The sequence below is a fragment of the Amaranthus tricolor genome, chromosome 11 (genome assembly GCF_026212465.1).
Source record: "Amaranthus tricolor cultivar Red isolate AtriRed21 chromosome 11, ASM2621246v1, whole genome shotgun sequence".
NCBI classification, from domain to species: Eukaryota; Viridiplantae; Streptophyta; class Magnoliopsida; order Caryophyllales; family Amaranthaceae; genus Amaranthus; species Amaranthus tricolor.
Window position 1 is genome coordinate 12,372,752 of NC_080057.1, and position 23,080 is coordinate 12,395,831.

Consider the following 23,080-nt stretch of genomic DNA (forward strand, 5'->3'; position numbering starts at 1 on the left):
ACAACAATGAACAAAACAACGTTTGACAATGTAAGCTATTCAAAAGGACACAAGGATTTAAGGAGGTTCACTCAATGATGACTACGTCCTCCGTGGTGTGTAGTTTCTGTTTATATTATATCAAGAATGAGTATAAACAACACTTCTAAAAGAAGAATTACAATTGAGCAAGAGATAAAAACAAAAGGCTATGTGTTTGGCTTAGGGGTTGTGTTTGATGTGTTTGATGTGTGAGTATGAGAGCCCTATATATAGTACTAGATACTAGAATATCAATAGCTCACTTGAATACATAGTTAATATTGAGTAATGAATAATATGAAATAACTCTAAGAACTTGAAAGGTCGAAAACTAGCATCCCATGCATATCAGAGGATCCGCTCGACCGAAACAAGAAGCTTGCTCGGTCGAGCGAGAATCAGCAGCATTCTGGAGCATTTTGTCTGACCGCTCGACCTACCAAAATGACTCGCTCGGTCGAGCGGGTAGGTTGAGCGACCTTTCTGATCCTTCTGTCAGAATTCTGATCGAGCTACCATAAATCAAGTCCCTTCTTCTTCTTCATTAATCTTCATTAACACCCGTAATTCATCATGAATACTCACCACATAATTACATCCATTTGCATTCCACAAACCAAGAGTCACACACATGATTACACACTTTAACTTGTGCACTCAAGTCACACATACCATTCATAACACAAAAAGTTATAACAAACCTCATAACCTTTAACAACTAAAATAATCAAATAGAAGTTGATGAAGTTGAGCGTTTAATTGAAGTTGCTTTATATTGTAGTTAATGTAACAAAATATTGCAAGAATATACGTTCAAATATATCATGTCCAAGACCATGTATAAAGATTTTATGCTTGAGCTCAGTGTTATCAAAATCGCGGTTATAGTCCACGATCCTACGATTTTACGATTAAAAAATGGGTGAGCAATGTAGATCGTAAATACGATCCTAACGCCAATAGAATCTTAAAGCATCTGCAATGAATCCTAATAGGTTCCCAAATAAAAAACGGAGGATTATGGTTCCCAATCCAATGCTCTTGTGCTCCTAAAAATCAAGGTTCCATATAAATAGGAGATCCCCAATTCAGATAAAGCATATATGGCATTTCAAATCTCAAACGTAAACCTGCCATTACAAGATGAAAAAAAATAAAAACCTTTCCAACTAATAAAATTTTGCCACTTGGCAACATCATCCAAATGATGGTTTTTTCAAATTTTGAAACACTACTCCTATAATTTAGTTTTTTGTTTTGTAATTGATGGGACAACACATTGAATGCATTGGATTGTGGGTTTTTCTATCCCTTTCAATAGTAACACTTTTGTATCTCTTTATCATCTTGCACTATATATATGTGCAAGTTCCACAATACTTTGATAGTGAATGGAATAGAAGATAAACTGATATAAGTTTATCTCTTATACTACTTTTCTCCTTATATTCTCCCTACCTTTTAACATGTTATCAGCACCATTTTTCGCTCTCAAAAATCCAAGAAGGTAATATTTTTTTTTCAAAACATTATAACATTTTTTTTAGCCACAATATGGACCAACAATCAAACGGCATCAATATTATTATTCAAGGTGTTACTAACACCGTTCTATACTTTATCCTTGAAGAAAATTGTGTATCTGTTACTACCAACCCAGCTAATAGTGATTCAAACCAACTGCGAAGACATAATCCAAATAATACCCATATAAATGAAAACTCAATGCCAAGTCCCAATAATGCAGCTAATCCACCAGCACAGCCACCTACTAATCAACCACCACAATCTACTGCCACCAGTCCAACCTACTAATGATCCTACAGTCCCACAAGAAAGTAATAAAAGAAAAAATGACGAAGGCGAAGAAACTAGTAGTAAACGTTTTCAGACTATTAACCCATAAATAATTTACTTTAATAATGTCGTTTATTTTTATGTTTGTTTTTACTTTTTCAGCCGCCTATATGGACTGGCTAATATTATTTTGTAATGACCGCCTTTATAGATTGGCTAATTTAGCATTGTTATCGCCTTTATGGACGGTTTTATCTCTATGTATCTGATCATGTCATCATATTATGTGCATATGCATTTGGTTATTTTAGTCTATAAATTATATAATCACTTAATAAACTCATAAAATTTAATTTCACCTTCAAATAATAATAATAACGATTTTATTTGATCTCATTTTGTTTAACATTATAATAATAAATTGTCTTAATTTACCTATAACACAGATTTTAGCACACATGAATACATTATTACTAGACAACATAAAACCCTTTTCTAATTGTAAAAATATCACCATGGGATGAATGCCATAGTGGTCCGAAAATTATAATTCAAGTAAATTGTCAAGGGTTCGATTCTGAAAAAAAAAATAATAATAATAAATAAATAATAAAAAAAATTTACCTTTTTACCCCCTATAAATAGGGACTTCTACCCGTCACAAACACACACACAACACTCACACCTTATCCCAAACACAATAAATAAGTTTTTTTTTCTTCATCTCCTTCTTCCTTCAATCATCCATGGCAAACAATACATCTACAAACACCCACATCAATCCAATTTCCGATAATATAAATAAAATACTAGAAGCATTCCTTATCATTATGGGTTTAATTGTATTACTCGTAGTGTTAATGCTCTACCTAATTATCCAAAAATAAATTATAAATCTTGCATTTGTTTAGCAATATGTATTTTTTTTTTGTTTGTTTTATCATCTATTAATATTATCTATTTTATTTTTATTTATGATTATATTGTGCTTATTATGTTTGAGATATTAAATCAGGGGGAGATAAGACTAATATGCTTTAATATCTCTAATGATACACAAAATCATTAAATAACCTTGTCATTTTCTCAATTGTAGAAAATAATGGCTGATCTCAAAAAGAGAGAATTCAATGCCCTGGAATTAACAGGAAACAATTTTATACAATTGGCTTCAGATGTCAAATTATATCTAAAAGGAAAAAGTTTATTATGCACAATAATTGAACTTAATCCCACCGACAAAGGAAAGGGTATTGAAAGAGATCCTATAAAAATTGAGGAAGATAAGGCAAAAGCTGCATCAATTTTAAGACATCATTTAACCGACAGTCTCAAACATGAATACACAAATTATGAGGACTCAAAATTACTTTGGGAATGAAGATTTGGCCATAATAAAAGTGTACTTCTCCCAAAGACCATCGATGAATGGCGAGAGTTAAGATTTCAAGATTTCAAATCAATTAGTGATTATAATTCAGCCCTTCATTTGATAAAATCAAAATTAGTCTATTGTGGACAAATAATAACAGATGAAGAAATGATAGAAAAAACATTATCAACCTTTCACGTAAATAGCATTTTGTTACAACAACAATATCGTAAAAGACATTTCAAGAAATATCATGAATTGATGAAAACACTTCTTGTTGCAGAGCAAAATAATGAACTATTATTAAAAAATCACAACAGGAGACCTATTGGGACTGTGCCCTTTAATGAGACAAATATGATTGAGAGGAATGCGCGGGAACTATTTCATAAGAGGCAGAGGTCGTGGAAAATATCACGAAAAGAGCGGTATGAATACTTTTGAACAAGGAAATTTCTATGGCCGTGGTCGTGGACTTAGTCGTGGCCGTGGACCTAGCCACGTTTATGAAAGAAATATATTTCCCCCCTGAAATGATAATTTTAAACAAGTCCAGAAACACAAAAGCACATGTAATAGATGTGGCATGACTGGACATTGGGGGCGAACTTGTCGTACCGCCAAACATTTAGTGGATTTATATCAAGCTTCCCAGAAAAACAAAGGAAGAGGGGCAAAAGCAAATTTTGTAAATGAAGCAAGTACATCTGGGCCCACTTTAGATGTCTCCGATTTCTTTACTGAGGATGTGAACCTCCACAAACTTGATCCCCAAGAAGAAGATAATTACATCTTTTGAGATGACTAGAAGCATTTTCTGTTTATCTAACTTGTTTTTCATTTGATAAGTTGTAATTCTCTTCTTATGTTTTTGTATTGAGTATTCTAGCTTTATATTAATAATATAAATTTTTTTTCCTCTTATCTTAGAAAAGGAAATTTCAATAAATGGATCAACATTTCATTGCCTCCTGGACAGTGGAGCAACACATACGATATTGAAAAATCGAGAATATTTTTCAAACCTAACATTAGTTGAGGCAAATGTCAATACCATATCAGGAACAACAAAATCAATCGAACGCACTGGAAAAGCATGCATCATACTCCCTATGGGGACAAAATTAGAAATAAATGATGCACTATACTCGAGTAAATCTCGAAGAAATCTTATCAGTTTCAAAGCAATACGGCAAAATGGTTACCATATGGAAACCAAAACAGCAGAAAGAGTTGGAATGAAAAAGAATTCTTATGCCTTACAGCAGAAAGAAATGGAATGAAAATTATCCTTGAAAGGAAGACAGCATATTCATCGGGGTTGTATCTCACTCATATACGCCCAATTGAAATAAATATGATAAGACTAGACAATAAGGAGCTATTCACTTTATGGCATGACTGCTTAGGTCATCCTGGCACTGGGATGATGTATAAAATAATAGAAAATTCAGTCGGGCATTCACTAAGAACCATTAAGATTCCCCAGTCAAATGAGCTCTTATACACCTCTTGTTCTCTTGGAAAATTTATTACTAGACCATCAGTAAATAAGATTGTTACTGAATCTTCTATATTTCTTGAAAGAATTCAAGGAGATATATGTGGGCCAATTAATCCACCATGTGGACCTTTTAGGTACTTCATGGTCTTAATAGACGCTTCCACAAGATGGTCACATGTAAGCCTTCTATCAAGTAGAAACAATGGATTTGCAAAACTACTTGCACAAATCATCAAATTGAAAAATCATTTTCCTGATTATACAATAAAAAGTATTAGATTGGACAATGCCGGCGAATTCACATCTCAAACTTTTAATGATTATTGCATGTCAATTGGAATTAAAGTGGAACACCCTGTGCCACATGTTCACACACAAAATGGTCTTGCTGAATCCTTAATTAAGAGATTGCAATTAATTGCAAGACCACTTCTAATGAAATCAAAATTACCATCATCGGTCTGGGGTTATGCAATATTACATGCAGCATCATTGATTAGGCTAAGACCTACAACTTATCATAAATATTTGCCAATGCAATTAGTAGCTGGTCATGAACCAAATATTTCACATTTGAAAATTTTTAGATGTGGTGTATATGTACCCATTGCTCCCCCTCAACGTAAAAAAATGGGTCCACAAAGAAGAATGAGAATATATGTCGGTTTTGAATCTCCATCAATCATTCGGTATCTTGAACCATTAATTGGTGATCAATTTCAAGCTAGATTTGCTGATTGCCACTTTAATGAGACAATATTCCCATCCTTAGGGGGAGAGAAGTTGGACTTATAGAAAAGAAATATGGAACTTATTTGGAAAGCAACACATTTAGAATATTTAGACCCAAAAACAAAATCATGTGAACAAGAAGTACAACGAATTGTTCACCTTCAAAGTGTTGCTAACAATTTACCTAATGCATTCACAAATACTAAGAGAGTTACAAAATCACATATACCAGAAGCAAATACTCCAGCTCGAATAGAAATTCCTAATGAAAAGGCAAAAAGTGATGAAATTGTTGTGCAAAGAAAGCGTGGAAGGCCACTTGGTTCAAAAGATTTAAAACCAAGAAAATTGAGAAAATTAGAAGGTGCACCAAATAATATTCAAAATGAAAATGAAAATAAAGGAGAAAATCAAGACATCTCCAATAATGAAAAGGATGAAAATTATGAAATCTCAATGAATTATATTTTCTCCAAGAAAAAATGGAATCGAAAAAGGATCATTCCAAATGAATCCTTTGCTTATTCCATAGCAATTGAAATAATAAATGATGAAAATGATCTTGAGCCAATATCGATAAATGAATGCAGAAAAAGACCTGATTGGCCAAGATGAAAAGAAGCAATTGAGGCAGAATTAAAATCATTAGAAAAAAGGGAAGTTTTTGGGCAAATTTTACAAACTCCAAAAGGCATAAAACCCGTAGGCTTCAAATGGGTATTTGTAAGAAAAAGAAATGAGAAAAATGAAATTGCCAGATACAAAGCAAGACTTGTAGCTCAAGGTTTTTCTCAAATGCCAGGAATTGATTATGAAGAAACATATTCCCCAGTAGTTGATGCAACCACACTCAGATTTCTGGTAAGTTTAACAGTTTCTTAAAGCCTACACATGAGATTGATGGATGTCGTAACTGCGTATTTATATGGGTCACTCGACACAAACATCTATATGAAGGTCCCTGAAGGACTAAACTTACCAATAAAGAATGTAAATAGAGAGATGTTTTCTATAAAATTAAAGAAACTATTATGTGGATTAACGCAATCCTAGCGAATGTGGTATAATCGTTTGAGTGAATACCTTGTGAAAGCAGGATTCAAAAACGACCAAATTAGCCCATGTGTATTCATCAAACGATCTCAATTCAATTTCGTAATAATTGCTGTGTATGTAGATGACTTAAATCTGATTGGAACCCCAAGAGAAATTGAGATAACAGCTAAATATTTGATGAGAGAATTTCAGATGAAGGATTTAGGAATAACTAAATTCTGTCTTGGTCTACATATTGAACATTTGAAAAGTGGAATATTTGTCCATCAGAGAAATTATACCGAGAAAGTTTTGAAACGATTTTACATGGACAAGGCTCATCCACTAAGTTCCCCAATTGTGCTACGATCACTAAATATAAAAGATGACCCATTCCGCCCACAAGAAGAAGACGAAGAAATTTTAGGCCGGAAGTTCCATACTTGAGTGCCATTGGTGCTTTAATGTACTTAGCAAATAATACAAGACCTGATATAGCATTTTCTGTAAATTTATTAGTTAGGTATAGCAATGCACCAACAGAAAGACATTGGAATGGGATAAAATATCTATTTCGATACCTAAAGGGAACTATAGACCTTGGATTATTTTTCCAATCAGGAAATGATGCCATACTCACTGGATATGCTGATGCAAGGTATCTATTTGATCCATATACGGCCAAGTCACAAACTGGATATGTATTTACATATGCAGGAACCGTAATATCTTGGAAATCAACAAAACAAACTCTAACGGCTACATCCTCAAATCATGCAGAACTGATAGCTTTATATGAAGCCAGCCGAGAGTGTGTATGGTTGAGATCCATGATCGGCCAACTCCAAAAGGATTGTGGCTTAAACGATACAACTAGGGCACCAACTATAGTTTATGAAGATAATGATGCATGTATCAACCAAGTCAGAGAAGGATACATCAGGGGAGGCAAAACAAAACACTTGTCACCAAAATTATTCTTCACACATGATTTGCAGAAAGATAAAAAGATAAAAGTCCAAGAAATTCAATCCTGTGAAAACCCTACTGATTTATTCACAAAGTCACTCAAGTCAAAGCAATTCGAATATTTGGTACGCAAGATTGGAATGTGCCGATTTTGAGACATATGTTAACTTCAGAGGGAGAAATATGCTCAATGTACTCTTTTTTCCTTTAATCAGTTTTTTTTCCCACCGGGTTTTTCCTGATAAAGGTTTTTAATGAGACAGTTTTAGGATCATGAATGTCATAATAAAATTTCCACATATATGTAATGCATTCAAGGGGGAGTATTGTGATTGATGGGACAACACAGTGAATGCATTGGATTGTGGGTTTTCTATCCCTTTCAATAGTAACAATTTTGTATCCCTTTATCATCTTGCACTATATATATATATGTGCAAGTTCCACAATACTTTGATAGTGAATGGAATAGAAGATAAACTGATATAAGTTTATCTCTTATACTACTTTTCTCCTCATATTCTTCCTACCTTTTAACATTTTGCAATTTTTTAAAACTTACAAATCAACAAAAAAAAAAACTTAATGGTCATTTTTTTTGTTATCTAAAAATTGGCACCAATTTTGCTATATTTTCGACACTTTTGAAAAATCTCTATTTTTCTTAATCTCTCTAATTACAATAATTCTCTTTATATTTCTCTATTTATTGCTTTATTTTTTTCAATTTAATTTTTTACTCTAATATTTTATAAGAATTATGGATAATAATCATCCTTATTACAGAAATAACCCACAAAATCCAAACAACCCTCGAAATTCATATTTTCGTCCATATCAAAATATCTCACAAAGTACAAACAACCCGAAAAATCTAGATATTATTCAAAATTCCAATTCTTATCCTCAATTTGATCGAAAAATTATAAATACTCTTGAGTTCAAATCATGATGAGGCAATATATAGCATCAAATTCAAATAATATTCAATGTTCCAACTTTAATTAATCCTCAAACTACTTTAAATTTTGAAAATAATCAAGCAGTGTTTTTCCAATCTCAAAACCCGGACCAATCTCTTACTACCCCAAGAGCACATGGGAGTAGCAACAAATCAAGGGTGGATGAAAATTTTCCTACTCAAGAACTATCTGATGACGAGGTTGAGGATTAAGAAATTAAAGGAAAAGGAAGAGGAAACGAAAATGGAAAAGAGAAGTAAAAGGAAAATGAAAAAGTAAACAGAGATAGATGGTCTTGTGAAGAAGATTTATGTGTCGTTTTTGCTGTACTTAATAGCGGAGGTGATATATTAGTTGAAACTAATATAACAAAAGCATCATTATGGAAAAGGATAATACAAATTTACAATGATGAAGTAAGAAAAGGCCAAATATAATCCAAAAAACAACTGAAAAATCTTTAAGAGGTTAATGGGGTCTTAATCAATTTAGTTAGTGAAGATTATAAGAGGACAATGTATCATATGTTTGTGATTGGGTAGTATGGGAATCAAAAAGTACATGATACTATGGAAGAGTATCTTTGACATGTGAAGAATTAGAGAGCCAAAAGTCTCATTTAAGAGCACTACCTCTTGCTCAAGTATAATCCCTAATTAGCTCCTCTCTTCCCTTACATTATTCTCCATTAATCTTAATCCTAGGCTAGATGGTGGATGTAGCCCAAGATTGGTGAACCACCTTAAATCATTGTCTTGATTAAAACTTTATTATTGTCATTCATCATATACTTGTATATTTGGTTCTTATTGTAACGGCCCGGTTTAAGTGACTCGGAAATTCATATGAAAATACGAATTTCGGTCCACTCTTCGGACTCTAGAGAAAAGTCTGCTCTAGAATCTTCAATGTTCCGCCGATAAAGAAATATAATTAAAACATAAACAATACCAACGTGAAAGAAATAAGTCAACAGAAGTTCTTACGTACAACTCGAGAGCCTAAAGGCCTCTAGATACACTAAATAAAATAGGCGAAAACGAAAAGAAAGCAACACCATCTCTTGTTACATAATTCGGAGTTATCTCTACTCATAATCTAGTTACAAAAGAAAGAAGAATAGTCTTGATGATTACGGGTTCTAAGTCGAGACCTCACTCCAATCCCCACCTGCAATCAACCTACTAGTCGTCGTGTGACAACACGTAGTAGGTTCTAAAGAACAATCCAATACATGTCAGAGACTTCATATAAATGTCAACCAGGTTGAAAACAAGCAATGTGTTTATCCTAGCATGCATAGACTCTAATACATTCATTATTAGATAATTCCAACTTGTAACGTAGCCCGTCCTGTTCGGGTCGTTCAAGTATGAATCCAATCATTTTGGAGGAATACACTTGGGAGAGCTAATCCCAAGGCAACCACCAACCTAAGACGTTGTCCGTCCTGTTCGGGTCGTCAAAGGCAAAAGTATGCATACTCCCATGGTGACCGTAATGATCCAAAACTGCCATGGGAACAATAATTGTAATAAACCAAACCAAAACGTTAACCCCTTTGGGTAACATAATACAAACCAAAACGTTAACTCCTTTGGGTAACAAACACATAATTCCTCAACTTCCAAGTTAACTTCTTCCAAATTATTAGAGATGTCTAATCCTTATGTGATTTACAATGCCTCGATTAGAAATAAAACAGCACTTCTTGCACAACCACATAAATAGTATGGTCTAAGAGTGTACCTTTAAGCGCTGCCAACAAATGAAGTCTAATCACGATAGAAATTTCGCCCTCTTATGAATCGAGGTCCTAAATAACACACACACACACACAAAACGATCACGTATTAGAACGTGTTTACACATTTAGTCCACTACATAATACTAAGATATTACTAAAACTTGATAATTTTAAATGTTTTCATCCGATTCCCAATAGTTCCAAACTTTAAATTTTAACCATAAACTTAAATGGTCAATTCGGACAGTTTAGAAAATTCAAATGGAAAATTCGACTTCGCCACTGCGTCCGAAACGCGTCAATTACTTTGGGTACCAAATTTTATAATTTCTAACATCCAATTACTATTTTTAATTATTTTAAGCGTTTAACGAGTTTTTTTAACGCATCAGTTACATAAAACAACGGAACACGACTAACGTTTCCGGATCGGCGCCAACACTGAGGCAGAAACTGCTACCCGGAAAAGTAATTCCTATTATTTTATTATTATTATTTTTTTTTATATATACATTATTCAAATTATTAACCCTTTAAATCTCATGACCAAAATAAATCTAACAAGGCGACATTCACAACTACTAAGATAAAACAAACAAGACCAATTTTTCTATCAGACAACCACTTGATATTTCCACACATATATTTATACACAAAACCCCATCAACAAAGCATATAAGTCATCAAATAAAAAGAAACATGCCCATCCACAAAATCCTTCAAGCAAATCAAATTTTTCTAAAGAATTTATAAATTCTTGGTTGACTACATTACTTGATCCATACCATGTAAATCATAAAAGAAATTTATTTAAATATCAATATAAACTTAATTCATATAAAAAATTTAAACTTTTTTAAAGAATATAAATCAAGAAAGGGTTTTGTTTTTTTTATAAAAGAAACATAACTTAATCCTTTTAACAAATTAAAGTTTATTAAAGGATTATTAGAGAAAATTACATATATAAAAGAAAAATACTCAATCCTCCTAAAAGTCATAGGATATCATCATACATAAAAGACAATTCATCTTAGAAATCTTGTATATAAAATCTATAATTAACAATTCAACTAAACTTACCCCTTTGATCAAAAGATCGGATGAAATAACAATTTTTTTTTCTTTGTGTGTGCCAAAACAAGAGGGCAAAAGGGAGAGAATTTTCTGAATTTTTGTGTTCACTTGAAGGTTTAGAAAGGTGACGAATTCAAATGATGCTTAAGGATTAATAGGCAATTAAAACAATGAACTTAATGTGCCATAATACAAACTTATGAGAGGAGTTACAAGACTCCTCCCTACTCCATGACAACCGACCCCCTTTCCTCTTCCCCTAATTTTTTTTATAATTAATTAATTAAGTAATTATTATTATTATTATTATTATTATTATTATTATTATTATTATTATTATTATTATTATTATTATTATTATAATTATTATTATTATTATTATTATTATTATTATTATTATTATTATTATTATATATATATATATATATATATATATATATATATATATATATATATATATATATATATATATATATATATATATGGATAAAACAGAAAAGAAACGCTACGTGATAACAACGTACTCGATAAAACGCGTTACCGTTAAATTTAACTTACTTTATTTCTTATAATTATCTATGTAAATAATATAATTTAATAATACTTATTTATTTTATTTTATTATATTTTCTTTTTAAACCCTATAAATTACGGGGTGTTACACTTATACTTGACAGAACACAAACCTACACTTAAACCTTAATTAGTGATCCGTGAGTGATTAAGTATTTATTTATAGTCGTTCTGTAAATTGACATTTGATATATTCAATAAAGTGTATTTTAGCATAAGCTCATTTGTTATATTTTAAGTATCTATTAAAGTAAAAACTATGATTATTGATTGTTGAGATCACTGAATCTTAATTCAGTCTAAATATAGTTTAGTAGGGGTGAAAATTTATTCGAATTAAAATTGCAAATCGAACCAGACCAAATTGAATAACAAATATGGTGTGGTGATTTTTGAAATTTTGTTTGGATTAGGTTTGAATTTTCAAAAATCGACATAATTAGGTATGGTAATTTCAAAAACCAAAAGCCAAATAAGAAAACCGAACACCGAAATAATTAGACTTTTTATTGTAAGTTCAGGCCCAAAATGGCATTTCCCTTTAGGCCCAAATGGCAAAGTAACCTAACCCTACACAACTACCTATACGCGTGCCGCATACACTCCCTTAGCCCATTTCTTTCTTTCTTCTTACAGCTAGTCTCTTAAGAAATTGCCTCTTTGAGAGACGGTCCTCAAGCCCAACCCATGTATGATGCCAGCCATAGTTATCAGAATCTTGATTCTGATCTACAATTCTACGATCTACGATCCAAAAATAGGCGACCGATACGGATCATAGGTATGATCTTAATGTGGTAGAATCGTGCGATCCTACTTAGCTCAAGAATTTAGGTAATAGGATCATAACACGATTCTACAATCCTACGATCCAACGATCCGATCCTACAAGGATAGTTTCAATCGTAAAATATTTTCATATAATACAAGTTTCAATTACATATAAATATATTTAAAATAATTAAATCAATACCTTTATAAAATTCAAGTTTTTCTTGATTTACAGTTTAAAAATTATTATTAAAAGTATTTTTATTTTCAAAAATTAATAGATAAAGTTAAATAAGTTTACTTACACCTTAAAACCTTAAAAAGAGAACAAATATAATTAATAATCATTAATCCAAAGAACATTCATTCATATTTGTAGGATCACCACAATCCTACAATCAGATTCTATCAATTTCAATCCTACTCCCTCAACGAACCTAGGTAGAATCCCCATCCTAATAACCTTATTGCCCACTTATTTAAAAAAAATTATGATCCCAATACTAACAACAGGAGTCGGGTTTCTAAGAAAAACCTTCCATATAGCAATGATCATATAATTAACAACTACTCTTGAAAACCGCCCTTGTAATTATCGCATTAATCATAAAAAAAGTTTTCATATTATCAATGAAAATTAAACATTCAGCTTCAATTATGCTTTCATGATTTCATTTTGTATTCACCACAATCACATCTATAAAGAAAAACCATGGACACTTTCATGGAAGAATTCAATCAATTTGTAACACAAGTTCAAGACGGAAAAATTGAGAAGGAAGAAGAAAGGCTTATATCTGGTTCTTGATTTATTTTTATTTTTTTTGAAATTAAACTCATAATTGTTGTTTTGTATTTTAAAATTATTTTCTATAAAAATTATTGGAAATAAAACCCCCAATTGCTGTCTCAACAATTGATGAACACAATGACATTGAACATGATGATGGAATATAGTAGGTACTAAGTGTACTGTAAGCTGACATTAAGTCTTATGTAAATTGGCATTAAGTGTGCTGTAAGTTGGCATTAAGGTTGATGTAAGTTGATATTAAGTTTGTTGTAAGTAGGCAATAAGTGTGTTGTAAGTTAACATTAGATATGATATAAGTAGATATTAAGTATGAAACGTAAATATAACATAAATATACATTAAGATGATCTAAGTAGGTAAAGTGTACTGTAAGTTGGCATTAAGTCTGATGTGAGTAGGCATTAAGTGTGCTGTAAGTTGACATTAAGTCTAATGTAAGTTGGCATTAAGTCTAATGTAATTAAGTAGACAGTAAGTGTGTTGTAAGTTGGCATTAAGTCTGATGTAAGTTGACATTAAGTCTGATGTAAGTTAACATTAAGTATGATGTAAGTAGGCATTAAGTATACTATAAGTAGGCATTAAAGATGATGTAAGTAGGCATTAAAACACAAAATCCTTAAAATGTAAAAGGATTTAATTTACACAAAATTCTCTTCATAACACATACAAATAATAAGTAGGTATTAAGTGTACTGTAAGCTGGCATTAAGTTTGATGTAAGTAGGTATTAAGTGTGTATTGGAATTAAGGCTGATATAAGTTGACATTAAGTTTGATGTAAGTAGGCAATAAGTGTGCTGTAAGTTGACATTAGATATGATATAAGTAGCTTTTAAGTATGAAACGTAAATATAATATAGATATACATTAAGATGATATAAGTAGGTAAAGTGTACTGTAAGTTGGCATTAAGTCTGATGTAAGTAGGCATTAAGTGTACAATAAGTTGATATTAAGTCTGATGTAAGTTGGCATTAAGTGTGTTGTAAGTTGGCATTAAGTGTATTGTAAGTTCGCATTAAGTCTGATGTAAATTGACATTAAGTCTGAAATACACACAATTAAATTGTTTTTTATTCAATCATAATGAGAGACCTACTCTTGCTTTTTACAACAACCTAGATCATTCTACACACACTACTTCTTTGAGATGCATTTTTTCGCTCTGATTTTCTTCAAACCATTAACAACCATTAAAGCCTATTTAGTTCACAACAACATTTTGTGCGGAATGTAAGCTTGATCTTTTCTTTACCATTACACAAGAAGAGATGTGGTTTGCAATTAGTATATATATATATATATATATATATATATATATATATATATATATATATATATATATATATCTTTTTCAACGCTGTGTTTACAAAACAATCATAAAAAATAACATTAAATGACATAAACAAATAATAACAAGAAAAATCATAAATCTAATACATACTTTAGTTATGTTCAATGACTAGCAATTGCTTAAAATCCAATTAGGAACATAGAACTAAATAAATGCTAAAACACGACTACACACATTCTAAACACCAACTTAACCAGCATCAAAATCCTACATATTATGTTAAATGCCTACTTACATTATGTTTATTGCCTACTTACAGTATGCTTAATGTCTACTTACAATATACTTAATGCCAACTTATAGTATGCTTAATGCTTACTTACATCAACCTTAATGCCAACTTATATCATCCTCAATGTCAACTTACAGAATGCTTAATGCCTACTTACAGTATATTTAATGCCAACTTATAGTATACTAAATGTCTACTTACAATATACTTAATGCCGACTTACAGTATGCTTAATGCCTACTTACATCATTCTTAATGCCCACTTATAGTATCCTTAATGTCTATTTACATCATTCTTAATGTCTACTTACAGTATACTTGATGCTAATTTATAGTATGCTTAATGCCTACTTAAAGTACACTTAATGCTGACTTATAGTATGCTTAATGCCTACTTACATCAGTTTGATGCCTACTTACATCATCGTTAATGCCCACTTATATTATCTTTAATGTCTGTTTACATCATTCTTAATGTCTGTTTACATCATTCTTAATGTCTAATTACAATATGATTAATGTCTATTTCCAGAACCTTTAATACCAACATTCATGCAAAAAAATGATAGATACACCAAAAAAAATAAACAAAATAAAGGATTAATCATCGTCTATCAAGCTTGCTTTCTTCTTATAAGTTTTCATATACTTAACAAAAAAATTACATACTTCCTCCAATTCAGCACTAACGTCTCATTTGCTTTTTGGACACTATTCATCTCTTACTCTTAATTTGTATTTTATTATTAATCTACAAGTTAAAACATAGTCATGTGGAATCTAGTTTGATTCTTCTCAATGCAAGGACTATTTATGTCAATTTTTCATAATTTTTAATAATGCACAATTAGAGATATTAAGGGTTGAATAAGTGCATTGGATAGAGTGCATAAAGTAAATGAGACGTTAGTGCTGAATTGGAGGGAGGATTATTCACACGAAAAAAAATTACATATTATTGACACGAAAAATTACATATTATTAAACAAATAACTAGATAGATTCCCGTGCCAAGCATGGTTTATAAATTATTCAAATAAAAAATTATTAATTTTATAATATGAAAATTAAGTTATTATATGACTGCTAAATCATATTGAAATTATAAATTGATTTGTTTTAAAGCTATAAAAGTATTACTATTAGATTGAGATATATATATTACTAATATATATAACACATAATCATAAAATCGTGCACTAAACTATATAGATTATAAGTAATTACATAAAAATAATTGAAAATTTCAACACATAAGAAATAATATAAGTACTAATTTTCGTTTGTTAATTTTCTCTCTAACCTTAACCCTTACTCTTCAAATCTCTTCATCTTCATGATTAGTTTGTTAATTTTCGTTTAATCTCTATTAAGTTTTTCGATGTCTTTGATTATCGTTTTTTTTTTCTGTTTTTTTTATGATTGGTTAACTGATCTCATTTTAGTTAGGGTTATTGATTTTTGTTAGTTTAATACTACATCTATTATGTTTGTGTTAGTTTAATCTATTAAGTTTTGTTTTATTTTTTTTCTTTTTTTATATGTTTTTTTCAGAAAAAAAAAAAGCTCTTTTAATGGCGACGATCACCCCGATGGCAGTGATGTAGTTCATGCATTAAGGCCTCAAAAAAAATTGAAATCAATTCCTTGGTACGTCACTCTTTGTTCATTGTTTTTGTTTTTAATTAATTTTTTTAAATACTTGTTAGTTATGTTATTGCTAATTCCGATCCATAATTCTTTTACCATTTGTGACGCATAAAGGCTCCAAACCTTGATCGTTATATGTATGTACTTCTATGTGTTTAATATTTTCTTAATTTTATTGACTTGAATTTTTAATCATAGTAATATAATTCACTTGGTTTTTTTTGTTTTTTTTTTATCCAGCCTGGATTATCCTGAAGATTATTACATTGATCGTGATCAATCTTAGAATATATTAAAATAATATCTTTTTGATTACTTGCACATTTTGTAAAATCTTTATGACTTTGTAGAATATTAGGAAAATATTTAGTTTTCTAAAGTATGGTTTGTAATCTTGTATATATTAACATTATTCCTAATGAGAATGCAACGGGAATCATTCTTACATGGTATCAAACGCCTCGTTTTTCTTTTGATCCCGAACCTCCTTTCCTCCCCTTGCCGCCGGCCAGCCCCTATCAAGGCTGCCGCCATCTTTCTTCATTGTTCTTTTCTTTTCTCTTTCTTCTCCATGGCCTCTCCTACAAAAATTCATCCCGCTCAAGATTCGGATCTTATTACCACAACCAAAGGTTCGTTTTCTGAAAATTTCGCTCATTTTAACAATCGCGGCTCTTCCCACCACCGTGGTGGCCACCGCCACTCTCGTCGTGGTGGCCGGACCCACCGTGGCAGCCATTATGGCTCAGCCAGTGTGTCTGGCCCCTGGCAGCATCACTATTCCAGGCCCAATGTTTTTAATTATTTCGGCCCAACAGCAACTATCATGGCCCATCCTCTTTTTCCTCTTCCCCTTATTCTGGATGGCAATCTTGGGCCGGACATCATTGGGCCCAGCCTGCTGCCCCCTTTCCCATTACATTTTGGGTTTCTCCTTCTTCAAGTAATGGATCTTCTGCTGGTCTTCTTGGTCCGCGACCAGCACAAATTTATCACATCGGAACTAATGCTTCTATGAATTATATTCCTACGGACATCGATCATGCTATGAATACTCTCTCTTTGTCTACTCCGGATGAGCAATTTTATATGGATACTGGTGCCACTTCTCACATGACTCGCTCCCAAGGTACTTTACTTCCTTATTTTCTTTTAAAGCATCAATGTATTCATAGTGATTTGTGGACTTCTCTTATTTCTAGTCCATCCGGTTATAAATATTATGTTCTTTTTCTTGATAATTATACCAATTTTTTGTGGACTTTTCCTTTATTTCGCAAATCTCAAGTTTATGATGTTTTTGTGAATTTTAATATTTTTGTTAACACCCAATTTGAGCTTAATATAAAATCTTTCCAATGTGATAACGGGGTGAATTTGACAATAATATGTTTCATCAATTTTGTACTAGTCGGGGCATTTCACTTCGTTTTTTCTTGTCCTTACACATCCTCTCAAAATGGCAAATCCGAACGCAAAATTCGCTCCATCAATAACATCATTCGCACTCTTTTATGTCATGCTTCCCTTCCTCCATCTTTTTGGCCTCACGCCTTAAACACGGCCACTTATCTTCTCAATAATCTTACTTCTAAACTTCTTGGTAATCTCACTTCCACTCATTTTCTATATCGTAAGTCTCCTACATATACTTATCTACGGGTTTTTGGGTGTTTATGTTTTCCACTTTTTCCCTCTACTACTATCCACAAACTCCAACCACGCTCCGCTCCATGTGTCCTTTTAGAATATCCCTCTTCTCATAGGGGTTACAAGTGCTATGATCTCACATCCCGTAAAATCATTATATCTTGACATGTTCTTTTTGATGAGGCCACATTTCCTTTTTCTCAATCTCCTTCTCCATCTCCCCAAAACTACCAATTCTTGGATGATAATATCCCCCTTCATTTGCTCAAAACAGTCCATACACATCCTTCTTCCCCTACTGGGCCTAATCCATCTCTAAGCCCAACGTCTGCTTCCCCCTCCCTTTGCCAGCCTCCTTCAGTTATTGGGCCTCTCTCTACGTCTGGCCCAGCTACGTTCCAGCCTCATCCTCTCTCCCCCTCCTCTACTGGGCCTGCCTCACGCAGCCCAGCCCTAATCCAGCCTCAGCAGCCACCTACTGGGCCTGTTCTAGCTCGTTAGAAACCTCCTCCCAGCCTCAGCAATCTGCTGGGCCTGCTCCCAGCCCAACCGCATCTTCCTCTTGCCCATCAGACTCTTCTTCATTCTTTCCTTTCCCTTCTGGATCTGCTTCCACTTCCGGCCCAGCTGCACTCCCTAATCCCCCTTTTACCTCTACTGGGCCTGCCTCACGCAGCCCAGTACCTTGCCAACCCAATTTTTCCACTCTTTCCCCTACGCCATCTTTACCAAACCACCCGGTATGGTTACACGTAGTAAACATGGTATTTTCAAACCCAATCCCAAATACTATTCCCAAGCCCTATCCGTTTCCTTTTCTCCCTTATCCAAATCTCCCTTTCATGCCCTTCGTGACCCGAACTGGAAGTTAGCCATGCAAGAGGAATTTGATGCCTTAATTGAGAATCATACTTGGGATCTGGTACCTCGTCCACCAACTGCTAATATCATTCGGTCCTTGTGGTTGTTTCGTGTCAAGACCAAGTCCGATGGTTCTTTTGAGCGCTATAAAGCGCGTCTTGTTGGTGATGGTAAATCTCAAAGAGAAGACATTGATTGTGATGAGACTTTTAGTCCGGTTGTGAAACCTGCCTCTATTCGCATTATTTTAAGTATTGCTCTTTCCAAGTCTTGGTCTATTCATCAACTAGATGTTAAGAATGTTTTTCTACATGGTCACTTGATTGAGACTGTTTATATGTATCAGCCTATGGGTTTTCATGATCCTACTCGTCCTGATCATGTTTGTCTTCTTCATAAATCTCTTAATGATCTCAAACAGGCTCCTCGTGCTTGGTACCACCGCTTTGCCTCTTTTGCGACTACTATTGGATTTTCTAACAGCATCTCTTATAATTTTCTTTTTTTTATTGTCATGGTTCTGATATTGCTTATCTGCTATTATATGTGGACGATATTATTCTTACGGCTTCTTCTGCTCTACTCCGCGAGTCTCTAATGTCCAAACTTAGCTCTGAGTTTTCCATGAAGGATTTGGGCCCTCTTAATTATTTTTTGGGAATTGCTGCTAATCGTACTTCTTCGGGCTTCTTTCTCTCTCAACAAAGGTATGCTTCTAAAATTCTTGAAAAGGCTGGCATGTCTCAGTGTAACCCAGTTGCTACTCCTATTGCTACCTCCGGCAAACTTTCTGCTACTGCTGGTTCCCCTTGTGATGATCCTACCTTGTATCGTAGCCTAGCTACTGCTTTGCAGTATCTTACATTCACCCGACCAGATATTTCATATGTTGTTTTCAGCGGGTTTGTCTTTATATCCATGATCCTCGAATTGAACATATGGCTGCTATTCACCGCATTCTTCACTATGTCAAAGGCACTATTCACTATGGTCTGCAGTTATATCATTCGAATATTTCGACTCTTTTGTCCTATACCGATGCTGATTGGGGTGGTTGTCCTGACACTCGCCGCTCCAGTTCTGGTTACTGTGTTTTTCTAGGTGATAATTTAATTTCATGGTCCACTAAACGACAACCTACTGTTTCCAAATCTAGTGCTGAGGCTGAATATCGTGGTGTTGCTAATGTTGTTTCTGAAACTTGTTGAATTCGCAATTTAATTCTTGAGCTACACTGTGCTATTTCTACAGCTACTCTTGTCTATTGTTACAATGTTAGTGCCGTATATTTAGCTGGTAATTCTGTCCATCATCAGCGCACTAAGCATATATTGAGATCGACATTCACTTTGTTCGTGAAAAAGTAGAACGTGGTGATGTTCGGGTGCTTCATGTTCCAACTCGTTATCAGATTGCTGACATTTTCACCAAAGGCCTTCCTCAAGTATTATTCGATGATTTTCGTTCCAGTCTCAGCGTATCTAAACCTCCCGATTCAACTGCGGGGGTCTCTTAGAATATATTAGAATAATATCTTTTTGATTACTTGCACATTTTATAAAATCTTTATGATTTTGTAGAATATTAGGAAAATATTTAGTTTCCTAAAGTATGGTTTGTAATCTTGTATATATTAACATTATTCCTAATGAGAATGCAACGGGAATCATTCTTACAATCAAATGTATGTGTGTAATCTTTGCTGAATTTTAATACTTGATTTCATTTTGTTTACCTGTTCAATAGTTTATGTGTTTAATACTGTATTTGCTTAATTTATTTACTTGGAATTTTAATACTAGTAAAATTGACTTGGATTTTGATTTTTTGATTTTGTTTATCTGTTCAATAGTGTTGATGAGGATGAGCTTATTGAATCGTAAGTCTTAATATTGAATGAATAAGTGAATTTCTATTGTTTCGTTTTATTTTCAGAACCCCATTTTATTCATTTCGTCACCCCTTCATTCCCTTTTTTTTTTTTTTTTTTTTTTTTTTTTTTTTTTTGTTTAGCTATGAATTTCTCGAAGGCCCTCCCAGGAGGGAGGCTACTCTTGCTAATTTGAATTTATTCAGTCTCTTGCCGAAAAGGCACTTACCTACAATTCTAAAGAGGTCAGTTTTGCATACTAAAGTCCATTTCATCGTTTTTTATTTGATTGTAACCACTATTTATTTTTCCGAGTGTTTGTATAGTGTCTTACTATCTTGGGCATTATCTGATGATTATTTTTTTACTCTTATATAGTTGATCGATTGTTTTGTATTCCTTTTGTAGATTCTCTTATAAAGTTCTTTATATGCAGTTATTTTCAAGTGTTTTTTTTGCATTGCCTTACAATCTTTACCGCTTTGCTTGTGTCTCTTCTTTTGATGTTGCCACTGCTCCCCATCAGAAGCATGAAGTTGAATGAGTTTTTTTTTGTGTGCGTGGGTGGGGGGTTGACTCGGGTATTGGTTTCGGCATACTTGACAATTTGTGCGTCTAATAGTATCGGATCCGTCTTAATATTCAATTTTTATACCTAAAATGAAGTGTCCAATGTCCTAGTATTAAGGATCGGAAATGAATACGTGAACCAAAATGAAGAGTCAGAATAACAAACTGATTGATTAGACATGTGTGTGTGTTCTGAAGATATGTTATAGCATGTATTTTTATTTTACCTTGCATAACATGACCACCCTTTTCATGAATTTCATTCTTGTTATTTATATATGCATTCTCAAGTTAGTCTTATTATTTTACAAGCATAAGATTTATTTTTGCTTTAATATTGCTCCAAGGGTTGGAGAAGCACATCAATGATTGTTTTAGGCTTGTGTAAAATTTTGATTTGAATAGAAACAAAATTGGGAAATTATCAATGGTCCTTGAGTTTTGACACTTTATCAGTGGTACCTCTAAATTTTTTTATTATCAATGGTACCCTCGTACTATTGAACGTTTTACAATCGTAACCTTTTAAAACTTTTTCCGTCCACATTCGTCCAAAACCGTTGAGTTTTTTTTCTTTTTCTTTTATTTTTCAATTTAAAACACAAAAGAAAGTTAATAGTTTTGAACGATTTGAACGAAAAAAAAATAAAAAGGTTAGGATTATAAAACGCTTAATAATATGAGGGTACCGTTGATAATAAAAAAAACTTGGGGTACCATTGATAAAGTGCCAAAACACAAGGGTATCATTCATAATTTCCCAACAAAATTTGATTGAGTAGGTACCATTGATAATTTCCTAACAAAATTTCCCAAAAGTGCCAAAGCACAAGGGTGCCAAAACGCTAAATTTTATTTCTTTGTTGACTTAAAGATGGTGCATATCCTATATATCGTGATGCCGAGGAGATGTACCTTAAATTAGTGACTTTCATGTCAACAAGTGTTGTTTGTTGGAAACACATGATACTGGTAAGTCTCTTGATGTAGTTATAATGTTACTCTAATTCTTCATTCTGACTCATGTACTCAGTCGTATCGTTGATGGTCGGACATTGGTATGAGTATGACACTTAGGACACTTCATTTTAGGTGTAAAATTGAATATTAGAGCATGAACAATGAAGAGGACAAATATATCCTCTTCACAATTCTATCGTTTTTTCTCCATTTGACACATCATTTTCTCTTTCCTCCACATTATTTTTCACTATTTACATCCTCTTCCTCATTCTATTCCTTTAATTTGTCCAAGATCCAAGGATATACTCTTTCATCCTCTTTTCACTTTCTCTCTCCTACTCACATATACCTCACCACACATTCTTTTTCCTATCCAAATTTAATCGGATATTTCATGATATACCACCGAGTTCCTTCGAAATTCACCATATACCACACAAAATGTTCTAATTCACCATATACCATTGAGTTTTCGTCCGTTAGCACAAAATACCATTAATGACAACTGCCGTCAGTGTGCCGTTTGTGGTAAATTAATAATTCACCATATACC